Source organism: Triturus cristatus, chromosome 12 (assembly GCF_964204655.1).
Source record: "Triturus cristatus chromosome 12, aTriCri1.1, whole genome shotgun sequence".
Taxonomy (NCBI): domain Eukaryota; kingdom Metazoa; phylum Chordata; class Amphibia; order Caudata; family Salamandridae; genus Triturus; species Triturus cristatus.
The window spans coordinates 218,115,166-218,139,485 of NC_140595.1; the positions used below are offsets into that span (position 1 = coordinate 218,115,166).

Genomic DNA, 24,320 nt, shown 5'->3' on the forward strand with positions numbered 1-24,320 from the left:
AGCTCTCTAGGGTAAGTGGCGGCACATCAAAGACCCTGTCATTGCGAGGGTGAGGACCTGAAAGGTATTTTCAGGCTCTAAGAAAGAGGGCGAGAACCAGGCCGGTGGGCAAAACAGGCCAACATTTCAAAGTCTCTGCTCAAGGTACAAAAAGGTGGACTGTTCACATGTGTATGTCTGGGAATATGCAAATTTCGTTTGTACTCACCTCAGCTCATTAGGAGTTGTCGGGGCTGCTGGGGAAGGGGAACAGGAAATGTGAATCAGGCTTTTAGTTAAGTGGCACTGTAGGCCTTTTGTCCCCTAGCCATTTTACGCTTTCAACACGCTCTACACATAGCCATGCACCGTATGTGCCTTTTTCACACGTACTTTTATTAAACCTGAATATAGAAGGATATATCTGTCTAGGCTGGAGACACGTGAAACAAGTCTGACGTGCCCCTTCAAGTCTACCTGAGAGGAAGCGGACTCAGGATTGGCGACCTCTCAGGGCACCTCCAATGGGCACAAATAACGGGCAAGCCCTATGAAAAGCACAGCATGAGTCTTGGTCCCACCTTTAAAAAGGAGGGTGACCTCTGGGATCTGGCAGCAGGATCTTTGGGAGATAAGAAAATATACTGCCTGCGATCGTGTAGTTTCAAGTCAGTCAAGAAAAGCAATCTCATGCACTGCACAAGCTCTTTCCCATGAGGCACCTCTCCTGCACTCTGTTTATGCAAATGAGCAAGCAGAGAGCTCAGGAATAAAACACCAAACTCATGTCCCCCAAAAAAGCAGCAGACAATTGCTGGATATTCCCCAACTTCTAATGCTTTTCTTTTAAACAAATGATAAACAGCCTCACCTGTGGCAAGGCTTAAAAAAATTGAATAAACTCTTAAATGTTCCTCTCCACAGAAATCTTTAGTAAAAGGCGAAAGATATTTTCGTTTTGAAGAGAAACCAGAGTAAGTGACAATATAGCTCTCTAGGGTAAGTGGCGGCACATCAAAGACCCTGTCATTGCGAGGGTGAGGACCTGAAAGGTATTTTCAGGCTCTAAGAAAGAGGGCGAGAACCAGGCCGGTGGGCAAAACAGGCCAACATTTCAAAGTCTCTGCTCAAGGTACAAAAAGGTGGACTGTTCACATGTGTATGTCTGGGAATATGCAAATTTCTTTTGTACTCACCTCAGCTCATTAGGAGTTGTCGGGGCTGCTGGGGAAGGGGAACAGGAAATGTGAATCAGGCTTTTAGTTAAGTGGCACTGTAGGCCTTTTGTCCCCTAGCCATTTTACGCTTTCAACACGCTCTACACATAGCCATGCACCGTATGTGCCTTTTTCACACGTACTTTTATTAAACCTGAATATAGAAGGATATATCTGTCTAGGCTGGAGACACGTGAAACAAGTCTGACGTGCCCCTTCAAGTCTACCTGAGAGGAAGCGGACTCAGGATTGGCGACCTCTCAGGGCACCTCCAATGGGCACAAATAACGGGCAAGCCCTATGAAAAGCACAGCATGAGTCTTGGTCCCACCTTTAAAAAGGAGGGTGACCTCTGGGATCTGGCAGCAGGATCTTTGGGAGATAAGAAAATATACTGCCTGCGATCGTGTAGTTTCAAGTCAGTCAAGAAAAGCAATCTCATGCACTGCACAAGCTCTTTCCCATGAGGCACCTCTCCTGCACTCTGTTTATGCAAATGAGCAAGCAGAGAGCTCAGGAATAAAACACCAAACTCATGTCCCCCAAAAAAGCAGCAGACAATTGCTGGATATTCCCCAACTTCTAATGCTTTTCTTTTAAACAAATGATAAACAGCCTCACCTGTGGCAAGGCTTAAAAAAATTGAATAAACTCTTAAATGTTCCTCTCCACAGAAATCTTTAGTAAAAGGCGAAAGATATTTTCGTTTTGAAGAGAAACCAGAGTAAGTGACAATATAGCTCTCTAGGGTAAGTGGCGGCACATCAAAGACCCTGTCATTGCGAGGGTGAGGACCTGAAAGGTATTTTCAGGCTCTAAGAAAGAGGGCGAGAACCAGGCCGGTGGGCAAAACAGGCCAACATTTCAAAGTCTCTGCTCAAGGTACAAAAAGGTGGACTGTTCACATGTGTATGTCTGGGAATATGCAAATTTCTTTTGTACTCACCTCAGCTCATTAGGAGTTGTCGGGGCTGCTGGGGAAGGGGAACAGGAAATGTGAATCAGGCTTTTAGTTAAGTGGCACTGTAGGCCTTTTGTCCCCTAGCCATTTTACGCTTTCAACACGCTCTACACATAGCCATGCACCGTATGTGCCTTTTTCACACGTACTTTCATTAAACCTGAATATAGAAGGATATATCTGTCTAGGCTGGAGACATGTGAAACAAGTCTGACGTGCCCCTTCAAGTCTACCTGAGAGGAAGCTGACTCAGGATTGGCGACCTCTCAGGGCACCTCTAACGGGCACAAATAACGGGCAAGCCCTATGAAAAGCACAGCATGAGTCTTGGTCCCACCTTTAAAAAGGAGGGTGACCTCTGGGATCTGGCAGCAGGATCTTTGGGAGATAAGAAAATATACTGCCTGCGATCGTGTAGTTTCAAGTCAGTCAAGAAAAGCAATCTCATGCACTGCACAAGCTCTTTCCCATGAGGCACCTCTCCTGCACTCTGTTTATGCAAATGAGCAAGCAGAGAGCTCAGGAATAAAACACCAAACTCATGTCCCCCAAAAAAGCAGCAGACAATTGCTGGATATTCCCCAACTTCTAATGCTTTTCTTTTAAACAAATGATAAACAGCCTCACCTGTGGCAAGGATTAAAAAAATTGAATAAACTCTTAAATGTTCCTCTCCACGGAAATCTTTAGTAAAAGGCGAAAGATTTTTTCGTTTTGAAGAGAAACCAGAGTAAGTGACAATATAGCTCTCTAGGGTAAGTGGCGGCACATCAAAGACCCTGTCATTGCGAGGGTGAGGACCTGAAAGGTATTTTCAGGCTCTAAGAAAGAGGGCGAGAACCAGGCCGGTGGGCAAAACAGGCCAACATTTCAAAGTCTCTGCTCAAGGTACAAAAAGGTGGACTGTTCACATGTGTATGTCTGGGAATATGCAAATTTCTTTTGTACTCACCTCAGCTCATTAGGAGTTGTCGGGGCTGCTGGGGAAGGGGAACAGGAAATGTGAATCAGGCTTTTAGTTAAGTGGCACTGTAGGCCTTTTGTCCCCTAGCCATTTTACGCTTTCAACACGCTCTACACATAGCCATGCACCGTATGTGCCTTTTTCACACGTACTTTTATTAAACCTGAATATAGAAGGATATATCTGTCTAGGCTGGAGACACGTGAAACAAGTCTGACGTGCCCCTTCAAGTCTACCTGAGAGGAAGCGGACTCAGGATTGGCGACCTCTCAGGGCACCTCCAATGGGCACAAATAACGGGCAAGCCCTATGAAAAGCACAGCATGAGTCTTGGTCCCACCTTTAAAAAGGAGGGTGACCTCTGGGATCTGGCAGCAGGATCTTTGGGAGATAAGAAAATATACTGCCTGCGATCGTGTAGTTTCAAGTCAGTCAAGAAAAGCAATCTCATGCACTGCACAAGCTCTTTCCCATGAGGCACCTCTCCTGCACTCTGTTTATGCAAATGAGCAAGCAGAGAGCTCAGGAATAAAACACCAAACTCATGTCCCCCAAAAAAGCAGCAGACAATTGCTGGATATTCCCCAACTTCTAATGCTTTTCTTTTAAACAAATGATAAACAGCCTCACCTGTGGCAAGGCTTAAAAAAATTGAATAAACTCTTAAATGTTCCTCTCCACAGAAATCTTTAGTAAAAGGCGAAAGATATTTTCGTTTTGAAGAGAAACCAGAGTAAGTGACAATATAGCTCTCTAGGGTAAGTGGCGGCACATCAAAGACCCTGTCATTGCGAGGGTGAGGACCTGAAAGGTATTTTCAGGCTCTAAGAAAGAGGGCGAGAACCAGGCCGGTGGGCAAAACAGGCCAACATTTCAAAGTCTCTGCTCAAGGTACAAAAAGGTGGACTGTTCACATGTGTATGTCTGGGAATATGCAAATTTCGTTTGTACTCACCTCAGCTCATTAGGAGTTGTCGGGGCTGCTGGGGAAGGGGAACAGGAAATGTGAATCAGGCTTTTAGTTAAGTGGCACTGTAGGCCTTTTGTCCCCTAGCCATTTTACGCTTTCAACACGCTCTACACATAGCCATGCACCGTATGTGCCTTTTTCACACGTACTTTTATTAAACCTGAATATAGAAGGATATATCTGTCTAGGCTGGAGACACGTGAAACAAGTCTGACGTGCCCCTTCAAGTCTACCTGAGAGGAAGCGGACTCAGGATTGGCGACCTCTCAGGGCACCTCCAATGGGCACAAATAACGGGCAAGCCCTATGAAAAGCACAGCATGAGTCTTGGTCCCACCTTTAAAAAGGAGGGTGACCTCTGGGATCTGGCAGCAGGATCTTTGGGAGATAAGAAAATATACTGCCTGCGATCGTGTAGTTTCAAGTCAGTCAAGAAAAGCAATCTCATGCACTGCACAAGCTCTTTCCCATGAGGCACCTCTCCTGCACTCTGTTTATGCAAATGAGCAAGCAGAGAGCTCAGGAATAAAACACCAAACTCATGTCCCCCAAAAAAGCAGCAGACAATTGCTGGATATTCCCCAACTTCTAATGCTTTTCTTTTAAACAAATGATAAACAGCCTCACCTGTGGCAAGGCTTAAAAAAATTGAATAAACTCTTAAATGTTCCTCTCCACAGAAATCTTTAGTAAAAGGCGAAAGATATTTTCGTTTTGAAGAGAAACCAGAGTAAGTGACAATATAGCTCTCTAGGGTAAGTGGCGGCACATCAAAGACCCTGTCATTGCGAGGGTGAGGACCTGAAAGGTATTTTCAGGCTCTAAGAAAGAGGGCGAGAACCAGGCCGGTGGGCAAAACAGGCCAACATTTCAAAGTCTCTGCTCAAGGTACAAAAAGGTGGACTGTTCACATGTGTATGTCTGGGAATATGCAAATTTCGTTTGTACTCACCTCAGCTCATTAGGAGTTGTCGGGGCTGCTGGGGAAGGGGAACAGGAAATGTGAATCAGGCTTTTAGTTAAGTGGCACTGTAGGCCTTTTGTCCCCTAGCCATTTTACGCTTTCAACACGCTCTACACATAGCCATGCACCGTATGTGCCTTTTTCACACGTACTTTTATTAAACCTGAATATAGAAGGATATATCTGTCTAGGCTGGAGACACGTGAAACAAGTCTGACGTGCCCCTTCAAGTCTACCTGAGAGGAAGCGGACTCAGGATTGGCGACCTCTCAGGGCACCTCCAATGGGCACAAATAACGGGCAAGCCCTATGAGAAGCACAGCATGAGTCTTGGTCCCACCTTTAAAAAGGAGGGTGACCTCTGGGATCTGGCAGCAGGATCTTTGGGAGATAAGAAAATATACTGCCTGCGATCGTGTAGTTTCAAGTCAGTCAAGAAAAGCAATCTCATGCACTGCACAAGCTCTTTCCCATGAGGCACCTCTCCTGCACTCTGTTTATGCAAATGAGCAAGCAGAGAGCTCAGGAATAAAACACCAAACTCATGTCCCCCAAAAAAGCAGCAGACAATTGCTGGATATTCCCCAACTTCTAATGCTTTTCTTTTAAACAAATGATAAACAGCCTCACCTGTGGCAAGGATTAAAAAAATTGAATAAACTCTTAAATGTTCCTCTCCACGGAAATCTTTAGTAAAAGGCGAAAGATTTTTTCGTTTTGAAGAGAAACCAGAGTAAGTGACAATATAGCTCTCTAGGGTAAGTGGCGGCACATCAAAGACCCTGTCATTGCGAGGGTGAGGACCTGAAAGGTATTTTCAGGCTCTAAGAAAGAGGGCGAGAACCAGGCCGGTGGGCAAAACAGGCCAACATTTCAAAGTCTCTGCTCAAGGTACAAAAAGGTGGACTGTTCACATGTGTATGTCTGGGAATATGCAAATTTCTTTTGTACTCACCTCAGCTCATTAGGAGTTGTCGGGGCTGCTGGGGAAGGGGAACAGGAAATGTGAATCAGGCTTTTAGTTAAGTGGCACTGTAGGCCTTTTGTCCCCTAGCCATTTTACGCTTTCAACACGCTCTACACATAGCCATGCACCGTATGTGCCTTTTTCACACGTACTTTTATTAAACCTGAATATAGAAGGATATATCTGTCTAGGCTGGAGACACGTGAAACAAGTCTGACGTGCCCCTTCAAGTCTACCTGAGAGGAAGCGGACTCAGGATTGGCGACCTCTCAGGGCACCTCCAATGGGCACAAATAACGGGCAAGCCCTATGAAAAGCACAGCATGAGTCTTGGTCCCACCTTTAAAAAGGAGGGTGACCTCTGGGATCTGGCAGCAGGATCTTTGGGAGATAAGAAAATATACTGCCTGCGATCGTGTAGTTTCAAGTCAGTCAAGAAAAGCAATCTCATGCACTGCACAAGCTCTTTCCCATGAGGCACCTCTCCTGCACTCTGTTTATGCAAATGAGCAAGCAGAGAGCTCAGGAATAAAACACCAAACTCATGTCCCCCAAAAAAGCAGCAGACAATTGCTGGATATTCCCCAACTTCTAATGCTTTTCTTTTAAACAAATGATAAACAGCCTCACCTGTGGCAAGGATTAAAAAAATTGAATAAACTCTTAAATGTTCCTCTCCACGGAAATCTTTAGTAAAAGGCGAAAGATTTTTTCGTTTTGAAGAGAAACCAGTGTAAGTGACAATATAGCTCTCTAGGGTAAGTGGCGGCACATCAAAGACCCTGTCATTGCGAGGGTGAGGACCTGAAAGGTATTTTCAGGCTCTAAGAAAGAGGGCGAGAACCAGGCCGGTGGGCAAAACAGGCCAACATTTCAAAGTCTCTGCTCAAGGTACAAAAAGGTGGACTGTTCACATGTGTATGTCTGGGAATATGCAAATTTCGTTTGTACTCACCTCAGCTCATTAGGAGTTGTCGGGGCTGCTGGGGAAGGGGAACAGGAAATGTGAATCAGGCTTTTAGTTAAGTGGCACTGTAGGCCTTTTGTCCCCTAGCCATTTTACGCTTTCAACACGCTCTACACATAGCCATGCACCGTATGTGCCTTTTTCACACGTACTTTTATTAAACCTGAATATAGAAGGATATATCTGTCTAGGCTGGAGACACGTGAAACAAGTCTGACGTGCCCCTTCAAGTCTACCTGAGAGGAAGCGGACTCAGGATTGGCGACCTCTCAGGGCACCTCCAATGGGCACAAATAACGGGCAAGCCCTATGAAAAGCACAGCATGAGTCTTGGTCCCACCTTTAAAAAGGAGGGTGACCTCTGGGATCTGGCAGCAGGATCTTTGGGAGATAAGAAAATATACTGCCTGCGATCGTGTAGTTTCAAGTCAGTCAAGAAAAGCAATCTCATGCACTGCACAAGCTCTTTCCCATGAGGCACCTCTCCTGCACTCTGTTTATGCAAATGAGCAAGCAGAGAGCTCAGGAATAAAACACCAAACTCATGTCCCCCAAAAAAGCAGCAGACAATTGCTGGATATTCCCCAACTTCTAATGCTTTTCTTTTAAATAAATGATAAACAGCCTCACCTGTGGCAAGGCTTAAAAAAATTGAATAAACTCTTAAATGTTCCTCTCCACAGAAATCTTTAGTAAAAGGCGAAAGATATTTTCGTTTTGAAGAGAAACCAGAGTAAGTGACAATATAGCTCTCTAGGGTAAGTGGCGGCACATCAAAGACCCTGTCATTGCGAGGGTGAGGACCTGAAAGGTATTTTCAGGCTCTAAGAAAGAGGGCGAGAACCAGGCCGGTGGGCAAAACAGGCCAACATTTCAAAGTCTCTGCTCAAGGTACAAAAAGGTGGACTGTTCACATGTGTATGTCTGGGAATATGCAAATTTCTTTTGTACTCACCTCAGCTCATTAGGAGTTGTCGGGGCTGCTGGGGAAGGGGAACAGGAAATGTGAATCAGGCTTTTAGTTAAGTGGCACTGTAGGCCTTTTGTCCCCTAGCCATTTTACGCTTTCAACACGCTCTACACATAGCCATGCACCGTATGTGCCTTTTTCACACGTACTTTTATTAAACCTGAATATAGAAGGATATATCTGTCTAGGCTGGAGACACGTGAAACAAGTCTGACGTGCCCCTTCAAGTCTACCTGAGAGGAAGCGGACTCAGGATTGGCGACCTCTCAGGGCACCTCCAATGGGCACAAATAACGGGCAAGCCCTATGAAAAGCACAGCATGAGTCTTGGTCCCACCTTTAAAAAGGAGGGTGACCTCTGGGATCTGGCAGCAGGATCTTTGGGAGATAAGAAAATATACTGCCTGCGATCGTGTAGTTTCAAGTCAGTCAAGAAAAGCAATCTCATGCACTGCACAAGCTCTTTCCCATGAGGCACCTCTCCTGCACTCTGTTTATGCAAATGAGCAAGCAGAGAGCTCAGGAATAAAACACCAAACTCATGTCCCCCAAAAAAGCAGCAGACAATTGCTGGATATTCCCCAACTTCTAATGCTTTTCTTTTAAACAAATGATAAACAGCCTCACCTGTGGCAAGGCTTAAAAAAATTGAATAAACTCTTAAATGTTCCTCTCCACAGAAATCTTTAGTAAAAGGCGAAAGATATTTTCGTTTTGAAGAGAAACCAGAGTAAGTGACAATATAGCTCTCTAGGGTAAGTGGCGGCACATCAAAGACCCTGTCATTGCGAGGGTGAGGACCTGAAAGGTATTTTCAGGCTCTAAGAAAGAGGGCGAGAATCAGGCCGGTGGGCAAAACAGGCCAACATTTCAAAGTCTCTGCTCAAGGTACAAAAAGGTGGACTGTTCACATGTGTATGTCTGGGAATATGCAAATTTCTTTTGTACTCACCTCAGCTCATTAGGAGTTGTCGGGGCTGCTGGGGAAGGGGAACAGGAAATGTGAATCAGGCTTTTAGTTAAGTGGCACTGTAGGCCTTTTGTCCCCTAGCCATTTTACGCTTTCAACACGCTCTACACATAGCCATGCACCGTATGTGCCTTTTTCACACGTACTTTCATTAAACCTGAATATAGAAGGATATATCTGTCTAGGCTGGAGACATGTGAAACAAGTCTGACGTGCCCCTTCAAGTCTACCTGAGAGGAAGCTGACTCAGGATTGGCGACCTCTCAGGGCACCTCTAACGGGCACAAATAACGGGCAAGCCCTATGAAAAGCACAGCATGAGTCTTGGTCCCACCTTTAAAAAGGAGGGTGACCTCTGGGATCTGGCAGCAGGATCTTTGGGAGATAAGAAAATATACTGCCTGCGATCGTGTAGTTTCAAGTCAGTCAAGAAAAGCAATCTCATGCACTGCACAAGCTCTTTCCCATGAGGCACCTCTCCTGCACTCTGTTTATGCAAATGAGCAAGCAGAGAGCTCAGGAATAAAACACCAAACTCATGTCCCCCAAAAAAGCAGCAGACAATTGCTGGATATTCCCCAACTTCTAATGCTTTTCTTTTAAACAAATGATAAACAGCCTCACCTGTGGCAAGGATTAAAAAAATTGAATAAACTCTTAAATGTTCCTCTCCACGGAAATCTTTAGTAAAAGGCGAAAGATTTTTTCGTTTTGAAGAGAAACCAGAGTAAGTGACAATATAGCTCTCTAGGGTAAGTGGCGGCACATCAAAGACCCTGTCATTGCGAGGGTGAGGACCTGAAAGGTATTTTCAGGCTCTAAGAAAGAGGGCGAGAACCAGGCCGGTGGGCAAAACAGGCCAACATTTCAAAGTCTCTGCTCAAGGTACAAAAAGGTGGACTGTTCACATGTGTATGTCTGGGAATATGCAAATTTCTTTTGTACTCACCTCAGCTCATTAGGAGTTGTCGGGGCTGCTGGGGAAGGGGAACAGGAAATGTGAATCAGGCTTTTAGTTAAGTGGCACTGTAGGCCTTTTGTCCCCTAGCCATTTTACGCTTTCAACACGCTCTACACATAGCCATGCACCGTATGTGCCTTTTTCACACGTACTTTTATTAAACCTGAATATAGAAGGATATATCTGTCTAGGCTGGAGACACGTGAAACAAGTCTGACGTGCCCCTTCAAGTCTACCTGAGAGGAAGCGGACTCAGGATTGGCGACCTCTCAGGGCACCTCCAATGGGCACAAATAACGGGCAAGCCCTATGAAAAGCACAGCATGAGTCTTGGTCCCACCTTTAAAAAGGAGGGTGACCTCTGGGATCTGGCAGCAGGATCTTTGGGAGATAAGAAAATATACTGCCTGCGATCGTGTAGTTTCAAGTCAGTCAAGAAAAGCAATCTCATGCACTGCACAAGCTCTTTCCCATGAGGCACCTCTCCTGCACTCTGTTTATGCAAATGAGCAAGCAGAGAGCTCAGGAATAAAACACCAAACTCATGTCCCCCAAAAAAGCAGCAGACAATTGCTGGATATTCCCCAACTTCTAATGCTTTTCTTTTAAACAAATGATAAACAGCCTCACCTGTGGCAAGGCTTAAAAAAATTGAATAAACTCTTAAATGTTCCTCTCCACAGAAATCTTTAGTAAAAGGCGAAAGATATTTTCGTTTTGAAGAGAAACCAGAGTAAGTGACAATATAGCTCTCTAGGGTAAGTGGCGGCACATCAAAGACCCTGTCATTGCGAGGGTGAGGACCTGAAAGGTATTTTCAGGCTCTAAGAAAGAGGGCGAGAACCAGGCCGGTGGGCAAAACAGGCCAACATTTCAAAGTCTCTGCTCAAGGTACAAAAAGGTGGACTGTTCACATGTGTATGTCTGGGAATATGCAAATTTCGTTTGTACTCACCTCAGCTCATTAGGAGTTGTCGGGGCTGCTGGGGAAGGGGAACAGGAAATGTGAATCAGGCTTTTAGTTAAGTGGCACTGTAGGCCTTTTGTCCCCTAGCCATTTTACGCTTTCAACACGCTCTACACATAGCCATGCACCGTATGTGCCTTTTTCACACGTACTTTTATTAAACCTGAATATAGAAGGATATATCTGTCTAGGCTGGAGACACGTGAAACAAGTCTGACGTGCCCCTTCAAGTCTACCTGAGAGGAAGCGGACTCAGGATTGGCGACCTCTCAGGGCACCTCCAATGGGCACAAATAACGGGCAAGCCCTATGAAAAGCACAGCATGAGTCTTGGTCCCACCTTTAAAAAGGAGGGTGACCTCTGGGATCTGGCAGCAGGATCTTTGGGAGATAAGAAAATATACTGCCTGCGATCGTGTAGTTTCAAGTCAGTCAAGAAAAGCAATCTCATGCACTGCACAAGCTCTTTCCCATGAGGCACCTCTCCTGCACTCTGTTTATGCAAATGAGCAAGCAGAGAGCTCAGGAATAAAACACCAAACTCATGTCCCCCAAAAAAGCAGCAGACAATTGCTGGATATTCCCCAACTTCTAATGCTTTTCTTTTAAACAAATGATAAACAGCCTCACCTGTGGCAAGGCTTAAAAAAATTGAATAAACTCTTAAATGTTCCTCTCCACAGAAATCTTTAGTAAAAGGCGAAAGATATTTTCGTTTTGAAGAGAAACCAGAGTAAGTGACAATATAGCTCTCTAGGGTAAGTGGCGGCACATCAAAGACCCTGTCATTGCGAGGGTGAGGACCTGAAAGGTATTTTCAGGCTCTAAGAAAGAGGGCGAGAACCAGGCCGGTGGGCAAAACAGGCCAACATTTCAAAGTCTCTGCTCAAGGTACAAAAAGGTGGACTGTTCACATGTGTATGTCTGGGAATATGCAAATTTCGTTTGTACTCACCTCAGCTCATTAGGAGTTGTCGGGGCTGCTGGGGAAGGGGAACAGGAAATGTGAATCAGGCTTTTAGTTAAGTGGCACTGTAGGCCTTTTGTCCCCTAGCCATTTTACGCTTTCAACACGCTCTACACATAGCCATGCACCGTATGTGCCTTTTTCACACGTACTTTTATTAAACCTGAATATAGAAGGATATATCTGTCTAGGCTGGAGACACGTGAAACAAGTCTGACGTGCCCCTTCAAGTCTACCTGAGAGGAAGCGGACTCAGGATTGGCGACCTCTCAGGGCACCTCCAATGGGCACAAATAACGGGCAAGCCCTATGAAAAGCACAGCATGAGTCTTGGTCCCACCTTTAAAAAGGAGGGTGACCTCTGGGATCTGGCAGCAGGATCTTTGGGAGATAAGAAAATATACTGCCTGCGATCGTGTAGTTTCAAGTCAGTCAAGAAAAGCAATCTCATGCACTGCACAAGCTCTTTCCCATGAGGCACCTCTCCTGCACTCTGTTTATGCAAATGAGCAAGCAGAGAGCTCAGGAATAAAACACCAAACTCATGTCCCCCAAAAAAGCAGCAGACAATTGCTGGATATTCCCCAACTTCTAATGCTTTTCTTTTAAACAAATGATAAACAGCCTCACCTGTGGCAAGGATTAAAAAAATTGAATAAACTCTTAAATGTTCCTCTCCACGGAAATCTTTAGTAAAAGGCGAAAGATTTTTTCGTTTTGAAGAGAAACCAGAGTAAGTGACAATATAGCTCTCTAGGGTAAGTGGCGGCACATCAAAGACCCTGTCATTGCGAGGGTGAGGACCTGAAAGGTATTTTCAGGCTCTAAGAAAGAGGGCGAGAACCAGGCCGGTGGGCAAAACAGGCCAACATTTCAAAGTCTCTGCTCAAGGTACAAAAAGGTGGACTGTTCACATGTGTATGTCTGGGAATATGCAAATTTCTTTTGTACTCACCTCAGCTCATTAGGAGTTGTCGGGGCTGCTGGGGAAGGGGAACAGGAAATGTGAATCAGGCTTTTAGTTAAGTGGCACTGTAGGCCTTTTGTCCCCTAGCCATTTTACGCTTTCAACACGCTCTACACATAGCCATGCACCGTATGTGCCTTTTTCACACGTACTTTTATTAAACCTGAATATAGAAGGATATATCTGTCTAGGCTGGAGACACGTGAAACAAGTCTGACGTGCCCCTTCAAGTCTACCTGAGAGGAAGCGGACTCAGGATTGGCGACCTCTCAGGGCACCTCCAATGGGCACAAATAACGGGCAAGCCCTATGAAAAGCACAGCATGAGTCTTGGTCCCACCTTTAAAAAGGAGGGTGACCTCTGGGATCTGGCAGCAGGATCTTTGGGAGATAAGAAAATATACTGCCTGCGATCGTGTAGTTTCAAGTCAGTCAAGAAAAGCAATCTCATGCACTGCACAAGCTCTTTCCCATGAGGCACCTCTCCTGCACTCTGTTTATGCAAATGAGCAAGCAGAGAGCTCAGGAATAAAACACCAAACTCATGTCCCCCAAAAAAGCAGCAGACAATTGCTGGATATTCCCCAACTTCTAATGCTTTTCTTTTAAACAAATGATAAACAGCCTCACCTGTGGCAAGGCTTAAAAAAATTGAATAAACTCTTAAATGTTCCTCTCCACAGAAATCTTTAGTAAAAGGCGAAAGATATTTTCGTTTTGAAGAGAAACCAGAGTAAGTGACAATATAGCTCTCTAGGGTAAGTGGCGGCACATCAAAGACCCTGTCATTGCGAGGGTGAGGACCTGAAAGGTATTTTCAGGCTCTAAGAAAGAGGGCGAGAACCAGGCCGGTGGGCAAAACAGGCCAACATTTCAAAGTCTCTGCTCAAGGTACAAAAAGGTGGACTGTTCACATGTGTATGTCTGGGAATATGCAAATTTCGTTTGTACTCACCTCAGCTCATTAGGAGTTGTCGGGGCTGCTGGGGAAGGGGAACAGGAAATGTGAATCAGGCTTTTAGTTAAGTGGCACTGTAGGCCTTTTGTCCCCTAGCCATTTTACGCTTTCAACACGCTCTACACATAGCCATGCACCGTATGTGCCTTTTTCACACGTACTTTTATTAAACCTGAATATAGAAGGATATATCTGTCTAGGCTGGAGACACGTGAAACAAGTCTGACGTGCCCCTTCAAGTCTACCTGAGAGGAAGCGGACTCAGGATTGGCGACCTCTCAGGGCACCTCCAATGGGCACAAATAACGGGCAAGCCCTATGAAAAGCACAGCATGAGTCTTGGTCCCACCTTTAAAAAGGAGGGTGACCTCTGGGATCTGGCAGCAGGATCTTTGGGAGATAAGAAAATATACTGCCTGCGATCGTGTAGTTTCAAGTCAGTCAAGAAAAGCAATCTCATGCACTGCACAAGCTCTTTCCCATGAGGCACCTCTCCTGCACTCTGTTTATGCAAATGAGCAAGCAGAGAGCTCAGGAATAAAACACCAAACTCATGTCCCCCAAAAAAGCAGCAGACAATTGCTGGATATTCCCCAACTTCTAATGCTTTTCTTTTAAACAAATGATAAACAGCCTCACCTGTGGCAAGGCTTAAAAAAATTGAATAAACTCTTAAATGTTCCTCTCCACAGAAATCTTTAGTAAAAGGCGAAAGATATTTTCGTTTTGAAGAGAAACCAGAGTAAGTGACAATATAGCTCTCTAGGGTAAGTGGCGGCACATCAAAGACCCTGTCATTGCGAGGGTGAGGACCTGAAAGGTATTTTCAGGCTCTAAGAAAGAGGGCGAGAACCAGGCCGGTGGGCAAAACAGGCCAACATTTCAAAGTCTCTGCTCAAGGTACAAAAAGGTGGACTGTTCACATGTGTATGTCTGGGAATATGCAAATTTCGTTTGTACTCACCTCAGCTCATTAGGAGTTGTCGGGGCTGCTGGGGAAGGGGAACAGGAAATGTGAATCAGGCTTTTAGTTAAGTGGCACTGTAGGCCTTTTGTCCCCTAGCCATTTTACGCTTTCAACACGCTCTACACATAGCCATGCACCGTATGTGCCTTTTTCACACGTACTTTTATTAAACCTGAATATAGAAGGATATATCTGTCTAGGCTGGAGACACGTGAAACAAGTCTGACGTGCCCCTTCAAGTCTACCTGAGAGGAAGCGGACTCAGGATTGGCGACCTCTCAGGGCACCTCCAATGGGCACAAATAACGGGCAAGCCCTATGAAAAGCACAGCATGAGTCTTGGTCCCACCTTTAAAAAGGAGGGTGACCTCTGGGATCTGGCAGCAGGATCTTTGGGAGATAAGAAAATATACTGCCTGCGATCGTGTAGTTTCAAGTCAGTCAAGAAAAGCAATCTCATGCACTGCACAAGCTCTTTCCCATGAGGCACCTCTCCTGCACTCTGTTTATGCAAATGAGCAAGCAGAGAGCTCAGGAATAAAACACCAAACTCATGTCCCCCAAAAAAGCAGCAGACAATTGCTGGATATTCCCCAACTTCTAATGCTTTTCTTTTAAACAAATGATAAACAGCCTCACCTGTGGCAAGGATTAAAAAAATTGAATAAACTCTTAAATGTTCCTCTCCACGGAAATCTTTAGTAAAAGGCGAAAGATTTTTTCGTTTTGAAGAGAAACCAGTGTAAGTGACAATATAGCTCTCTAGGGTAAGTGGCGGCACATCAAAGACCCTGTCATTGCGAGGGTGAGGACCTGAAAGGTATTTTCAGGCTCTAAGAAAGAGGGCGAGAACCAGGCCGGTGGGCAAAACAGGCCAACATTTCAAAGTCTCTGCTCAAGGTACAAAAAGGTGGACTGTTCACATGTGTATGTCTGGGAATATGCAAATTTCGTTTGTACTCACCTCAGCTCATTAGGAGTTGTCGGGGCTGCTGGGGAAGGGGAACAGGAAATGTGAATCAGGCTTTTAGTTAAGTGGCACTGTAGGCCTTTTGTCCCCTAGCCATTTTACGCTTTCAACACGCTCTACACATAGCCATGCACCGTATGTGCCTTTTTCACACGTACTTTTATTAAACCTGAATATAGAAGGATATATCTGTCTAGGCTGGAGACACGTGAAACAAGTCTGACGTGCCCCTTCAAGTCTACCTGAGAGGAAGCGGACTCAGGATTGGCGACCTCTCAGGGCACCTCCAACGGGCACAAATAACGGGCAAGCCCTATGAAAAGCACAGCATGAGTCTTGGTCCCACCTTTAAAAAGGAGGGTGACCTCTGGGATCTGGCAGCAGGATCTTTGGGAGATAAGAAAATATACTGCCTGCGATCGTGTAGTTTCAAGTCAGTCAAGAAAAGCAATCTCATGCACTGCACAAGCTCTTTCCCATGAGGCACCTCTCCTGCACTCTGTTTATGCAAATGAGCAAGCAGAGAGCTCAGGAATAAAACACCAAACTCATGTCCCCCAAAAAAGCAGCAGACAATTGCTGGATATTCCCCAACTTCTAATGCTTTTCTTTTAAACAAATGATAAACAGCCTCACCTGTGGCAAGGATTAAAAAAATTGAATAAACTCTTAAATGTTCCTCTCCACGGAAATCTTTAGTAAAAGGCGAAAGATTTTTTCGTTTTGAAGAGAAACCAGTGTAAGTGACAATATAGCTCTCTAGGGTAAGTGGCGGCACATCAAAGACCCTGTCATTGCGAGGGTGAGGACCTGAAAGGTATTTTCAGGCTCTAAGAAAGAGGGCGAGAACCAGGCCGGTGGGCAAAACAGGCCAACATTTCAAAGTCTCTGCTCAAGGTACAAAAAGGTGGACTGTTCACATGTGTATGTCTGGGAATATGCAAATTTCGTTTGTACTCACCTCAGCTCATTAGGAGTTGTCGGGGCTGCTGGGGAAGGGGAACAGGAAATGTGAATCAGGCTTTTAGTTAAGTGGCACTGTAGGCCTTTTGTCCCCTAGCCATTTTACGCTTTCAACACGCTCTACACATAGCCATGCACCGTATGTGCCTTTTTCACACGTACTTTTATTAAACCTGAATATAGAAGGATATATCTGTCTAGGCTGGAGACACGTGAAACAAGTCTGACGTGCCCCTTCAAGTCTACCTGAGAGGAAGCGGACTCAGGATTGGCGACCTCTCAGGGCACCTCCAATGGGCACAAATAACGGGCAAGCCCTATGAAAAGCACAGCATGAGTCTTGGTCCCACCTTTAAAAAGGAGGGTGACCTCTGGGATCTGGCAGCAGGATCTTTGGGAGATAAGAAAATATACTGCCTGCGATCGTGTAGTTTCAAGTCAGTCAAGAAAAGCAATCTCATGCACTGCACAAGCTCTTTCCCATGAGGCACCTCTCCTGCACTCTGTTTATGCAAATGAGCAAGCAGAGAGCTCAGGAATAAAACACCAAACTCATGTCCCCCAAAAAAGCAGCAGACAATTGCTGGATATTCCCCAACTTCTAATGCTTTTCTTTTAAACAAATGATAAACAGCCTCACCTGTGGCAAGGCTTAAAAAAATTGAATAAACTCTTAAATGTTCCTCTCCACAGAAATCTTTAGTAAAAGGCGAAAGATATTTTCGTTTTGAAGAGAAACCAGAGTAAGTGACAATATAGCTCTCTAGGGTAAGTGGCGGCACATCAAAGACCCTGTCATTGCGAGGGTGAGGACCTGAAAGGTATTTTCAGGCTCTAAGAAAGAGGGCGAGAACCAGGCCGGTGGGCAAAACAGGCCAACATTTCAAAGTCTCTGCTCAAGGTACAAAAAGGTGGACTGTTCACATGTGTATGTCTGGGAATATGCAAATTTCTTTTGTACTCACCTCAGCTCATTAGGAGTTGTCGGGGCTGCTGGGGAAGGGGAACAGGAAATGTGAATCAGGCTTTTAGTTAAGTGGCACTGTAGGCCTTTTGTCCCCTAGCCATTTTACGCTTTCAACACGCTCTACACATAGCCATGCACCGTATGTGCCTTTTTCACACGTACTTTTATTAAACCTGAATATAGAAGGATATATCTGTCTAGGCTGGAGACACGTGAAACAAGTCTGACGTGCCCCTTCAAGTCTACCTGAGAGGAAGCGGACTCAGGATTGGCGACCTCTCAGGGCACCTCCAATGGGCACAAATAACGGGCAAGCCCTATGAAAAGCACAGCATGAGTCTTGGTCCCACCTTTAAAAAGGAGGGTGACCTCTGGGATCTGGCAGCAGGATCTTTGGGAGATAAGAAAATATACTGCCTGCGATCGTGTAGTTTCAAGTCAGTCAAGAAAAGCAATCTCATGCACTGCACAAGCTCTTTCCCATGAGGCACCTCTCCTGCACTCTGTTTATGCAAATGAGCAAGCAGAGAGCTCAGGAATAAAACACCAAACTCATGTCCCCCAAAAAAGCAGCAGACAATTGCTGGATATTCCCCAACTTCTAATGCTTTTCTTTTAAACAAATGATAAACAGCCTCACCTGTGGCAAGGCTTAAAAAAATTGAATAAACTCTTAAATGTTCCTCTCCACAGAAATCTTTAGTAAAAGGCGAAAGATATTTTCGTTTTGAAGAGAAACCAGAGTAAGTGACAATATAGCTCTCTAGGGTAAGTGGCGGCACATCAAAGACCCTGTCATTGCGAGGGTGAGGACCTGAAAGGTATTTTCAGGCTCTAAGAAAGAGGGCGAGAACCAGGCCGGTGGGCAAAACAGGCCAACATTTCAAAGTCTCTGCTCAAGGTACAAAAAGGTGGACTGTTCACATGTGTATGTCTGGGAATATGCAAATTTCTTTTGTACTCACCTCAGCTCATTAGGAGTTGTCGGGGCTGCTGGGGAAGGGGAACAGGAAATGTGAATCAGGCTTTTAGTTAAGTGGCACTGTAGGCCTTTTGTCCCCTAGCCATTTTACGCTTTCAACACGCTCTACACATAGCCATGCACCGTATGTGCCTTTTTCACACGTACTTTCATTAAACCTGAATATAGAAGGATATATCTGTCTAGGCTGGAGACACGTGAAACAAGTCTGACGTGCCCCTTCAAGTCTACCTGAGAGGAAGCTGACTCAGGATTGGCGACCTCTCAGGGCACCTCTAACGGGCACAAATAATGGGCAAGCCCTATGAAAAGCACAGCATGAGTCTTGGTCCCACCTTTAAAAAGGAGGGTGACCTCTGGGATCTGGCAGCAGGATCTTTGGGAGATAAGAAAATATACTGCCTGCGATCGTGAAGTTTCAAGTCAGTCAAGAAAAGCAATCTCATGCACTGCACAAGCTCTTTCCCATGAGGCACCTCTCCTACACTCTGTTTATGCAAATGAGCAAGCAGAGAGCTCAGGAATAAAACACCAAACTCATGTCCCCCAAAAAAGCAGCAGACAATTGCTGGATATTCACCAACTTGTAATGCTTTTCTTTTAAACAAATGATAAAAGCCTCACCTGTGGCAAGGCTTAAAAAAATTGAATAAACTCTTAAATGTTCCTCTCCACGGAAATCTTTAGTAAAAGGCGAAAGATTTTTTCGTTTTGAAGAGAAACCAGAGTAAGTGACAATATAGCTCTCTAGGGTAAGTGGCGGCACATCAAAGACCCTGTCATTGCGAGGGTGAGGACCTGAAAGGTATTTTCAGGCTCTAAGAAAGAGGGCGAGAACCAGGCCGGTGGGCAAAACAGGCCAACATTTCAAAGTCTCTGCTCAAGGTACAAAAAGGTGGACTGTTCACATGTGTATGTCTGGGAATATGCAAATTTCTTTTGTACTCACCTCAGCTCATTAGGAGTTGTCGGGGCTGCTGGGGAAGGGGAACAGGAAATGTGAATCAGGCTTTTAGTTAAGTGGCACTGTAGGCCTTTTGTCCCCTAGCCATTTTACGCTTTCAACACGCTCTACACATAGCCATGCACCGTATGTGCCTTTTTCACACGTACTTTCATTAAACCTGAATATAGAAGGATATATCTGTCTAGGCTGGAGACACGTGAAACAAGTCTGACGTGCCCCTTCAAGTCTACCTGAGAGGAAGCGGACTCAGGATTGGCGACCTCTCAGGGCACCTCCAACGGGCACAAATAACGGGCAAGCCCTATGAAAAGCACAGCATGAGTCTTGGTCCCACCTTTAAAAAGGAGGGTGACCTCTGGGATCTGGCAGCAGGATCTTTGGGAGATAAGAAAATATACTGCCTGCGATCGTGAAGTTTCAAGTCAGTCAAGAAAAGCAATCTCATGCACTGCACAAGCTCTTTCCCATGAGGCACCTCTCCTGCACTCTGTTTATGCAAATGAGCAAGCAGAGAGCTCAGGAATAAAACACCAAACTCATGTCCCCCAAAAAAAGCAGCAGACAATTGCTGGATATTCCCCAACTTGTAATGCTTTTCTTTTAAACAAATGATAAACAGCCTCACCTGTGGCAAGGCTTAAAAAAATTGAATAAACTCTTAAATGTTCCTCTCCACGGAAATCTTTAGTAAAAAGCGAAAGATTTTTTCGTTTTGAAGAGAAACCAGAGTAAGTGACAATATAGCTCTCTAGGGTAAGTGGCGGCACATCAAAGACCCTGTCATTGCGAGGGTGAGGACCTGAAAGGTATTTTCAGGCTCTAAGAAAGAGGGCGAGAACCAGGCCGGTGGGCAAAACAGGCCAACATTTCAAAGTCTCTGCTCAAGGTACAAAAAGGTGGACTGTTCACATGTGTATGTCTGGGAATATGCAAATTTCTTTTGTACTCACCTCAGCTCATTAGGAGTTGTCGGGGCTGCTGGGGAAGGGGAACAGGAAATGTGAATCAGGCTTTTAGTTAAGTGGCACTGTAGGCCTTTTGTCCCCTAGCCATTTTACGCTTTCAACACGCTCTACACATAGCCATGCACCGTATGTGCCTTTTTCACACGTACTTTCATTAAACCTGAATATAGAAGGATATATCTGTCAAGGCTGGAGACACGTGAAACAAGTCTGACGTGCCCCTTCAAGTCTACCTGAGAGGAAGCGGACTCAGGATTGGCGACCTCTCAGGGCACCTCCAACGGGCACAAATAACGGGCAAGCCCTATGAAAAGCACAGCATGAGTCTTGGTCCCACCTTTAAAAAGGAGGGTGACCTCTGGGATCTGGCAGCAGGATCTTTGGGAGATAAGAAAATATACTGCCTGCGATCGTGTAGTTTCAAGTCAGTCAAGAAAAGCAATCTCATGCACTGCACAAGCTCTTTCCCATGAGGCACCTCTCCTGCACTCTGTTTATGCAAATGAGCAAGCAGAGAGCTCAGGAATAAAACACCAAACTCATGTCCCCCAAAAAAGCAGCAGACAATTGCTGGATATTCCCCAACTTCTAATGCTTTTCTTTTAAACAAATGATAAACAGCCTCACCTGTGGCAAGGATTAAAAAAATTGAATAAACTCTTAAATGTTCCTCTCCACGGAAATCTTTAGTAAAAAGCGAAAGATTTTTTCGTTTTGAAGAGAAACCAGAGTAAGTGACAATATAGCTCTCTAGGGTAAGTGGCGGCACATCAAAGACCCTGTCATTGCGAGGGTGAGGACCTGAAAGGTATTTTCAGGCTCTAAGAAAGAGGGCGAGAACCAGGCCGGTGGGCAAAACAGGCCAACATTTCAAAGTCTCTGCTCAAGGTACAAAAAGGTGGACTGTTCACATGTGTATGTCTGGGAATATGCAAATTTCTTTTGTACTCACCTCAGCTCATTAGGAGTTGTCGGGGCTGCTGGGGAAGGGGAACAGGAAATGTGAATCAGGCTTTTAGTTAAGTGGCACTGTAGGCCTTTTGTCCCCTAGCCATTTTACGCTTTCAACACGCTCTACACATAGCCATGCACCGTATGTGCCTTTTTCACACGTACTTTCATTAAACCTGAATATAGAAGGATATATCTGTCTAGGCTGGAGACACGTGAAACAAGTCTGACGTGCCCCTTCAAGTCTACCTGAGAGGAAGCGGACTCAGGATTGGCGACCTCTCAGGGCACCTCCAACGGGCACAAATAACGGGCAAGCCCTATGAAAAGCACAGCATGAGTCTTGGTCCCACCTTTAAAAAGGAGGGTGACCTCTGGGATCTGGCAGCAGGATCTTTGGGAGATAAGAAAATATACTGCCTGCGATCGTGAAGTTTCAAGTCAGTCAAGAAAAGCAATCTCATGCACTGCACAAGCTCTTTCCCATGAGGCACCTCTCCTGCACTCTGTTTATGCAAATGAGCAAGCAGAGAGCTCAGGAATAAAACACCAAACTCATGTCCCCCAAAAAAAGCAGCAGACAATTGCTGGATATTCCCCAACTTGTAATGCTTTTCTTTTAAACAAATGATAAACAGCCTCACCTGTGGCAAGGCTTAAAAAAATTGAATAAACTCTTAAATGTTCCTCTCCACGGAAATCTTTAGTAAAAAGCGAAAGATTTTTTCGTTTTGAAGAGAAACCAGAGTAAGTGACAATATAGCTCTCTAGGGTAAGTGGCGCCACATCAAAGACCCTGTCATTGCGAGGGTGAGGACCTGAAAGGTATTTTCAGGCTCTAAGAAAGAGGGCGAGAACCAGGCCGGTGGGCAAAACAGGCCAACATTTCAAAGTCTCTGCTCAAGGTACAAAAAGGTGGACTGTTCACATGTGTATGTCTGGGAATATGCAAATTTCTTTTGTACTCACCTCAGCTCATTAGGAGTTGTCGGGGCTGCTGGGGAAGGGGAACAGGAAATGTGAATCAGGCTTTTAGTTAAGTGGCACTGTAGGCCTTTTGTCCCCTAGCCATTTTACGCTTTCAACACCATCCCTCCAATCGATATGCTCAGAGCCACCACTGTGCTCTACACATAGCCATGCACCGTATGTGCCTTTTTCACACGTACTTTCATTAAACCTGAATATAGAAGGATATATCTGTCTAGGCTGGAGACACGTGAAACAAGTCTGACGTGCCCCTTCAAGTCTACCTGAGAGGAAGCGGACTCAGGATTGGCGACCTCTCAGGGCACCTCCAACGGGCACAAATAACGGGCAAGCCCTATGAAAAGCACAGCATGAGTCTTGGTCCCACCTTTAAAAAGGAGGGTGACCTCTGGGATCTGGCAGCAGGATCTTTGGGAGATAAGAAAATATACTGCCTGCGATCGTGTAGTTTCAAGTCAGTCAAGAAAAGCAATCTCATGCACTGCACAAGCTCTTTCCCATGAGGCACCTCTCCTGCACTCTGTTTATGCAAATGAGCAAGCAGAGAGCTCAGGAATAAAACACCAAACTCATGTCCCCCAAAAAAGCAGCAGACAATTGCTGGATATTCCCCAACTTCTAATGCTTTTCTTTTAAACAAATGATAAACAGCCTCACCTGTGGCAAGGCTTAAAAAAATTGAATAAACTCTTAAATGTTCCTCTCCACGGAAATCTTTAGTAAAAGGCGAAAGATTTTTTCGTTTTGAAGAGAAACCAGAGTAAGTGACAATATAGCTCTCTAGGGTAAGTGGCGGCACATCAAAGACCCTGTCATTGCGAGGGTGAGGACCTGAAAGGTATTTTCAGGCTCTAGGAAAGAGGGCGAGAACCAGGCCGGTGGGCAAAACAGGCCAACATTTCAAAGTCTCTGCTCAAGGTACAAAAAGGTGGACTGTTCACATGTGTATGTCTGGGAATATGCAAATTTCTTTTGTACTCACCTCAGCTCATTAGGAGTTGTCGGGGCTGCTGGGGAAGGGGAACAGGAAATGTGAATCAGGCTTTTAGTTAAGTGGCACTGTAGGCCTTTTGTCCCCTAGCCATTTTACGCTTTCAACACGCTCTACACATAGCCATGCACCGTATGTGCCTTTTTCACACGTACTTTCATTAAACCTGAATATAGAAGGATATATCTGTCTAGGCTGGAGACACGTGAAACAAGTCTGACGTGCCCCTTCAAGTCTACCTGAGAGGAAGCTGACTCAGGATTGGCGACCTCTCAGGGCACCTCTAACGGGCACAAATAATGGGCAAGCCCTATGAAAAGCACAGCATGAGTCTTGGTCCCACCTTTAAAAAGGAGGGTGACCTCTGGGATCTGGCAGCAGGATCTTTGGGAGATAAGAAAATATACTGCCTGCGATCGTGAAGTTTCAAGTCAGTCAAGAAAAGCAATCTCATGCACTGCACAAGCTCTTTCCCATGAGGCACCTCTCCTGCACTCTGTTTATGCAAATGAGCAAGCAGAGAGCTCAGGAATAAAACACCAAACTCATGTCCCCCAAAAAAGCAGCAGACAATTGCTGGATATTCCCCAACTTCTAATGCTTTTCTTTTAAACAAATGATAAACAGCCTCACCTGTGGCAAGGCTTAAAAAAATTGAATAAACTCTTAAATGTTCCTCTCCACGGAAATCTTTAGTAAAAGGCGAAAGATTTTTTCGTTTTGAAGAGAAACCAGAGTAAGTGACAATATAGCTCTCTAGGGTAAGTGGCGGCACATCAAAGACCCTGTCATTGCGAGGGTGAGGACCTGAAAGGTATTTTCAGGCTCTAAGAAAGAGGGCGAGAACCAGGCCGGTGG

The 24,320-nt window shown here is 45.2% G+C and overlaps 25 non-coding genes across 25 annotated transcripts; all 25 read right to left on the minus strand.

Annotated features, from left to right (window-relative positions):
- Positions 1 to 842: 842 nt before the first annotated feature.
- LOC146774642 (U5 spliceosomal RNA) lies at positions 843 to 957 on the minus strand. Its single transcript, XR_014974711.1, has one exon. It is a non-coding gene; the product is annotated as a U5 spliceosomal RNA (small nuclear RNA).
- An 852-nt stretch (positions 958 to 1,809) lies between these two features.
- Positions 1,810 to 1,924, minus strand: LOC146774643 (U5 spliceosomal RNA). Its single transcript, XR_014974713.1, has one exon. It is a non-coding gene; the product is annotated as a U5 spliceosomal RNA (small nuclear RNA).
- An 852-nt stretch (positions 1,925 to 2,776) lies between these two features.
- On the minus strand, positions 2,777 to 2,891 carry LOC146774644 (U5 spliceosomal RNA). The gene has a single exon (XR_014974102.1). It is a non-coding gene; the product is annotated as a U5 spliceosomal RNA (small nuclear RNA).
- An 852-nt stretch (positions 2,892 to 3,743) lies between these two features.
- On the minus strand, positions 3,744 to 3,858 carry LOC146774645 (U5 spliceosomal RNA). The gene has a single exon (XR_014974714.1). It is a non-coding gene; the product is annotated as a U5 spliceosomal RNA (small nuclear RNA).
- Positions 3,859 to 4,710: 852 nt separating this feature from the next.
- LOC146774646 (U5 spliceosomal RNA) lies at positions 4,711 to 4,825 on the minus strand. Its single transcript, XR_014974715.1, has one exon. It is a non-coding gene; the product is annotated as a U5 spliceosomal RNA (small nuclear RNA).
- An 852-nt stretch (positions 4,826 to 5,677) lies between these two features.
- Positions 5,678 to 5,792, minus strand: LOC146774647 (U5 spliceosomal RNA). The gene has a single exon (XR_014974104.1). It is a non-coding gene; the product is annotated as a U5 spliceosomal RNA (small nuclear RNA).
- An 852-nt stretch (positions 5,793 to 6,644) lies between these two features.
- LOC146774648 (U5 spliceosomal RNA) lies at positions 6,645 to 6,759 on the minus strand. Its single transcript, XR_014974673.1, has one exon. It is a non-coding gene; the product is annotated as a U5 spliceosomal RNA (small nuclear RNA).
- An 852-nt stretch (positions 6,760 to 7,611) lies between these two features.
- On the minus strand, positions 7,612 to 7,726 carry LOC146774649 (U5 spliceosomal RNA). The gene has a single exon (XR_014974716.1). It is a non-coding gene; the product is annotated as a U5 spliceosomal RNA (small nuclear RNA).
- Positions 7,727 to 8,578: 852 nt separating this feature from the next.
- On the minus strand, positions 8,579 to 8,693 carry LOC146774650 (U5 spliceosomal RNA). The gene has a single exon (XR_014974717.1). It is a non-coding gene; the product is annotated as a U5 spliceosomal RNA (small nuclear RNA).
- Positions 8,694 to 9,545: 852 nt separating this feature from the next.
- LOC146774651 (U5 spliceosomal RNA) lies at positions 9,546 to 9,660 on the minus strand. Its single transcript, XR_014974105.1, has one exon. It is a non-coding gene; the product is annotated as a U5 spliceosomal RNA (small nuclear RNA).
- An 852-nt stretch (positions 9,661 to 10,512) lies between these two features.
- On the minus strand, positions 10,513 to 10,627 carry LOC146774652 (U5 spliceosomal RNA). Its single transcript, XR_014974718.1, has one exon. It is a non-coding gene; the product is annotated as a U5 spliceosomal RNA (small nuclear RNA).
- An 852-nt stretch (positions 10,628 to 11,479) lies between these two features.
- Positions 11,480 to 11,594, minus strand: LOC146774653 (U5 spliceosomal RNA). Its single transcript, XR_014974719.1, has one exon. It is a non-coding gene; the product is annotated as a U5 spliceosomal RNA (small nuclear RNA).
- Positions 11,595 to 12,446: 852 nt separating this feature from the next.
- LOC146774654 (U5 spliceosomal RNA) lies at positions 12,447 to 12,561 on the minus strand. Its single transcript, XR_014974106.1, has one exon. It is a non-coding gene; the product is annotated as a U5 spliceosomal RNA (small nuclear RNA).
- Positions 12,562 to 13,413: 852 nt separating this feature from the next.
- Positions 13,414 to 13,528, minus strand: LOC146774655 (U5 spliceosomal RNA). The gene has a single exon (XR_014974720.1). It is a non-coding gene; the product is annotated as a U5 spliceosomal RNA (small nuclear RNA).
- An 852-nt stretch (positions 13,529 to 14,380) lies between these two features.
- On the minus strand, positions 14,381 to 14,495 carry LOC146774656 (U5 spliceosomal RNA). Its single transcript, XR_014974721.1, has one exon. It is a non-coding gene; the product is annotated as a U5 spliceosomal RNA (small nuclear RNA).
- Positions 14,496 to 15,347: 852 nt separating this feature from the next.
- On the minus strand, positions 15,348 to 15,462 carry LOC146774657 (U5 spliceosomal RNA). The gene has a single exon (XR_014974674.1). It is a non-coding gene; the product is annotated as a U5 spliceosomal RNA (small nuclear RNA).
- An 852-nt stretch (positions 15,463 to 16,314) lies between these two features.
- On the minus strand, positions 16,315 to 16,429 carry LOC146774658 (U5 spliceosomal RNA). The gene has a single exon (XR_014974675.1). It is a non-coding gene; the product is annotated as a U5 spliceosomal RNA (small nuclear RNA).
- An 852-nt stretch (positions 16,430 to 17,281) lies between these two features.
- On the minus strand, positions 17,282 to 17,396 carry LOC146774659 (U5 spliceosomal RNA). The gene has a single exon (XR_014974722.1). It is a non-coding gene; the product is annotated as a U5 spliceosomal RNA (small nuclear RNA).
- Positions 17,397 to 18,248: 852 nt separating this feature from the next.
- On the minus strand, positions 18,249 to 18,363 carry LOC146774660 (U5 spliceosomal RNA). The gene has a single exon (XR_014974724.1). It is a non-coding gene; the product is annotated as a U5 spliceosomal RNA (small nuclear RNA).
- An 851-nt stretch (positions 18,364 to 19,214) lies between these two features.
- On the minus strand, positions 19,215 to 19,329 carry LOC146774661 (U5 spliceosomal RNA). Its single transcript, XR_014973003.1, has one exon. It is a non-coding gene; the product is annotated as a U5 spliceosomal RNA (small nuclear RNA).
- Positions 19,330 to 20,182: 853 nt separating this feature from the next.
- On the minus strand, positions 20,183 to 20,297 carry LOC146774662 (U5 spliceosomal RNA). Its single transcript, XR_014974409.1, has one exon. It is a non-coding gene; the product is annotated as a U5 spliceosomal RNA (small nuclear RNA).
- An 852-nt stretch (positions 20,298 to 21,149) lies between these two features.
- LOC146774663 (U5 spliceosomal RNA) lies at positions 21,150 to 21,264 on the minus strand. The gene has a single exon (XR_014974688.1). It is a non-coding gene; the product is annotated as a U5 spliceosomal RNA (small nuclear RNA).
- An 853-nt stretch (positions 21,265 to 22,117) lies between these two features.
- On the minus strand, positions 22,118 to 22,232 carry LOC146774664 (U5 spliceosomal RNA). The gene has a single exon (XR_014974410.1). It is a non-coding gene; the product is annotated as a U5 spliceosomal RNA (small nuclear RNA).
- Positions 22,233 to 23,120: 888 nt separating this feature from the next.
- LOC146774665 (U5 spliceosomal RNA) lies at positions 23,121 to 23,235 on the minus strand. The gene has a single exon (XR_014972809.1). It is a non-coding gene; the product is annotated as a U5 spliceosomal RNA (small nuclear RNA).
- Positions 23,236 to 24,087: 852 nt separating this feature from the next.
- LOC146774666 (U5 spliceosomal RNA) lies at positions 24,088 to 24,202 on the minus strand. The gene has a single exon (XR_014972810.1). It is a non-coding gene; the product is annotated as a U5 spliceosomal RNA (small nuclear RNA).
- Between the last annotated feature and the right edge of the window lie 118 nt (positions 24,203 to 24,320).